We start from the raw sequence: 4,858 nt of genomic DNA, 5'->3' as shown, positions 1-4,858 counted from the left end.
TTTTTTTGTTCAAAGTTGGAATAAAATGTAATTAAATAATTTATTAAAAACACAGTAACAAGTTTTAAATTTAAGTTTTATTAACAATGACTATAAACTAAAAGTAAGTAAAGTTATTTATATTTAACTTCTGAAAACATATAGTTATAATGTTCTTCACACACAAAGTAAAAACAAGAAAAGATGAATAAATTAAAAATAAATAAAAATGAGCCTTTAAACTCAAATATGCATAAAAATATAAAATAACAGTCTCATTTATATGATGGTGTTTAGTTTTGCCCTCATGTACGTTATGGAAAAACTTAAAGGACGAAAGATTTATATTTAAAAACAGCACTAAAGCAGTCGAATAATCAGCAAATCGGATTTTACTGATCTATTCATCATAGAAGCAACAAGAAAACGTTACAAGGTTTAAATGTGAGGAGCTGAAAAAAAAACATGGAACATTTTTAACTCCGTTTTACTTTTCAGACATGAGAGAAGCTGTTTTTGTCTCTCCTGAGCCTCCGTACGACCCGCTGTGTTGGCGGTGTGAAACCTCATATCTGTTTAGATTCGTTAATTAGGAGCCTTAATGAATTAATCTGTAATATCCTGATTCTAAGTTTGAGGGACGGCTCGTGATTCTTCCTCTTCAGTGATGGCGTTTACTTTCTGTACAGACAATGTGATTTTCTGCATGCAGGACTTTTGTGTTTCGTGTTTTGGCTTCGGTCTCTGCTGCGTTTTGGCGTTCGCGGCTGCCATGTTGTTCTCCAAACTTGACTCGGACTTGTTAGCTTTGTTAGCATTCCTCACTGGGAGCAATGGTGTCTGCTAGCCATGAGCTAACAAAACGCCGGTGGTGCCGTCTTTGATATTCTGCGACTTTTGACCCGTAGTGTTCGTTTACCGTCGGGAGAATGTAGAACTTTGTACAATCAGATTCTTACTATGGTGATATTATTATTCTCAATATATCGCGTTTGTATATTTAAAAGCTTTTTAATGTTTGAATCGGACATCCAGTGCTAGCGTTGTGTCTCCGTAGAGAACACATTGTGTATTTTTAGCTTTATTATTTCTGTTAGTAGAATATGTATTATAGCGTGTTAGCAACCGCTCAATGTGTTCGCCACAACGCCGCTGCCTTTTATTTGACATCTCGGTGCCATTTGGCGTCCCGGCTCAGGAAATACTGAGGAGGCTGAACGTCGGGTCAAAGGTCAACCCCTGGCTGTTTCCTAATGACCTTTGACCTACGAGATGAGGCCGGGGCTACACTGGTTGACGGAGCCTGGTGCTAAATTTACCCTTTTTAAGCCCCGCCCCTTTTGGAACCCCAGCCCTTCCTCCTTTCCTGTACTGAGTTATGCTATATGCTAAGCTAATCTATGTTGAAAAGAAAACCACATTTTAAAGATTGTTAAAAGATAAAAGAGACAAACATAAAGTCACAACTTAAGTTAGCTAATGTTAACGAGACACGAGCTAACTAATCGACATTATTTTCCATTTTGCAAACATTATCTATCAGATATAAGCAGCTAATGATTGATGGTAAGTAGTTAGTTAACTAGTATTTTGGACTAGTCAGAGAATGTTTGATACCTACCTACCTAGTTAGCTAATGATTTCCTAGCTGGCACATTTACAAAAATGTTTTATTGATTTGTTCTGCTAAATTTATTCTGTAGCAAAACACTAGCTAACTAACTAACTAGCTAACTAAGAGGGTTCCCATGTGTCCAGGAAGAAATTCGGAAACGGAAAAATCAGCTAATAATCTGATAATTAATAATGCTAAAAGCTAATGATTGATGCAAATTAACTAGCTAGTTAGAGTTTTGCTAACGTTAGTTGTCTTTTAAACATAGATTAGCCTAGCACATAGCATATGTAAGTACAGGAAAGGAGGAAGTTGACCAAAGCTTGCTCAACTGTGATTGGAGCACAGAGGGAAAGGGGGCGGGGCTTAATGGACTGCTGTTTAGTGTTATACCGTCTTAAAGCTCCTCCCAAAACCTGACTGGACATAGGAAGTGATGTCATTAGTGGTATTTGTAAAGATCCTTTCAGTAAAAACTGACTAAAGCTCAAAGTTTATTAATTAATGAGTTTAATAAAGGTTAATAATTCCTTTTAGATATTTCAGTAAAATGTTTATAATACTTTTAACAGATTAAAATCACTCCCTCCAGGAACACTGAGCCAAACGTCACCAAACTACTGGAGATTTTATTCTTACTGGAACAAGTTGCTTCAATTCCTAATAAATTATACAAAAAAGTCACAACTTTATTTTCAATTTTCACTTTTTCAAAATTTCATTGAAGAAAATTTAGAAAATGTGGAAAAGCTGCTGTAAAATCAGGAATTTTAGGCTTCAACAATCCCAAAAAAGCAGAGAAATCCTGGAGGGGCTGTAAAAAAAAAAGGTAATAAAATAATAAAACACATTATTAAAGTTCAAACAGGTGATTTATTATTTAGAAATTAAACTTTTCTGTGAATGTTTAAGTGTAGTTGAAGGATAAAAACAGCCCATATTAAAGTGTGTGTTTGTTGAGGTCAGCCTCTCGGTGGGGACACTGTCGGGACTCCGTATGGCGCCTGCAGAGTGAATGGCTGTTTTCTACAGTAGAACTAGTCTGTGTTTTCTAAACCTCCACTTTGACCTTTTAAGACACTTGAAAGTTTTCTTTATTCATGGTAGAAATGTTTGAGCACCGGGGACGCTCAGACGCTCCCTGCTAATATCTGAGATGTCATTTTTTAGAAACTGTTTTGGTGTTCTATGCTTGAAACTGAAGAATTCATCTTAAAGCAGATTTCACTTGTTATGAACAGATGTTTTTCCTGTTTTTACCAGATGTTCAGTGGCTGCTCCGTATTTATCCTCATGAATCCAAAGCAAAAACTTCCAACCTTCAAATAATGTTACGTGAATGACTTTTTGCTCTCGATATTCGCTCAGACAGACGATTTGAATGTTTGACCTCCTGGTTGGAGGTTCGTTCGCCTCTGGAAGCTTTTCTTATCCACCAGACAGGAAACAGCGGGTGGAGGTCGCTGCTCACTGTTAGCATTGTTAGCAATCCTTAGCCGTTCCTCTAGCCACAACTTAACGGGTTTTCAACAAGCTAAAAGCATGCAGTAGTTATAGTACAGAATGCTAACGATGCTAACAAGCTAACTTCATTTTTTACTTTTTGATGTAGTAACTTTTTATTTGCTGGTGCATAAATAAGATCCAAGTTTCAGACAACTGAAAAACTTTTAATTTGATAAATTAATTCAGTCGTTGTTAAATCTGAATTTGCTCGCAACAGGACAAAAAACTGAAGCTTCTGTTGACTAAAAACATGAAATTAAATTAGAAACCGAATTAAGAAAAGCATAGCAGCAACATGCTAAAGTTAGCTCGTAAGCCACCAACCAAACTCTTTTTAGTATTTAAGAAAAATTTTATTTCCTCATTTAACTGTTTTAAAATAGTCTAAATATGATCAGAATTTACCTTAAACATGCACAAAATGTCTAATTATAGAATATAAAAACCTCTTTATGTCGTTATCTGACAGGAACTCAACCAAACTTTAAGAAAACATTTAAAATTGAATTAGTTTATTATATATATATATATATATATATATATAGTTATATTTGATCTTCCTGCAGATCTTTTATTAAACTTTGAACCTGTCTTTAAATTAAAGATAAAATATCCATCAATAAACAAACAATGTTTTCCTTTCTGGATATTTTTAATTATTTATAATTTCTGTAAATTAAATCCGAAGGTCAAAGTCAAACAGACTGAGTCCTCACTGTTTCCTGTCTGCCTTCTTCTCGCTCTACAAAATCAATAATAAATAATCAATAATCAGCTCCTTCATATCCACTCAGCTTTTTCTACTACGATGGATATTGTACTGTACTGTATTAACTCCGATGCTGCATGCTCAGTGTGTAACAGTGTGTGTGTGCGAGAGAGTGTGTGTGTTTTTAATCTTTTTATTCTTCTTCTGCATCGTGTTCAAAGTGTTTCTGTAAATAAACTGAAGTGGTCAAACGCTGCCGTGTCACTTCCTGTTAGTGGACGCATCCATGTGATGATGTCACTGATGATGATGATGATGATGACCCACCTGACTCTCAAAGTGGCCACGCCCTTAATTCTGTATAACTTTGAGCTTTAATATAATTTAAAGGGTTAAGTTGTATAAAGATTCACTCTCCGTACAGTTTTAGGAGTTTAGGTACAGGTCAGAGGTCAGTGCTTTAGATACAGGTCAGAGGTCAGTGCTTTAGATACAGGTAAGAGGTCAGTGCTTTAGATACAGGTCAGAGGTTAGTACTTTAGATACAGGTCAGAGGTCAGTGCTTTAGATATAGGTCAGTGCTTTAGATACAGGTCAGATGTTAGTACTTTAGATACAGGTCAGAGGCAAGGGAAAAATCTAACTTTCATCAATACATAAATAAATAGATTTAAGGGTAATCAATAAATATATGTTTGTTAAAATTTAATTTCATACTGTCTCACAAACCGAATCTATAAAATAAATAAGATGTATAATATTAATTAAAAAAATTAAAATCTGTAAATTTGTTTTTGTTTATTGTATTGTTTCCTTTATGGATATTTTTTTAAATAAAACCTTCTCTTAATAATTAATTTATATATATATATTAGTATATTTAATTAATATAGTTTGTATATTTAATTAAGGTATAATTACTGTATAACAGGAAATAACAGCAGAAAATATTGTTTTGATTATTTTGTGTTCTTTAAAATAAATATAAATAATATGTACAATACATATAAACAATATATAAAATAATATAAATAATATTTTCTATATAT

This window comes from Morone saxatilis, unplaced genomic scaffold (assembly GCF_004916995.1).
Source record: "Morone saxatilis isolate NCDOM2014 unplaced genomic scaffold, NCSU_SB_2.0 Contig20, whole genome shotgun sequence".
In the NCBI taxonomy this organism is placed as follows: domain Eukaryota; kingdom Metazoa; phylum Chordata; class Actinopteri; family Moronidae; genus Morone; species Morone saxatilis.
This window is presented reverse-complemented; position numbering follows the sequence as displayed.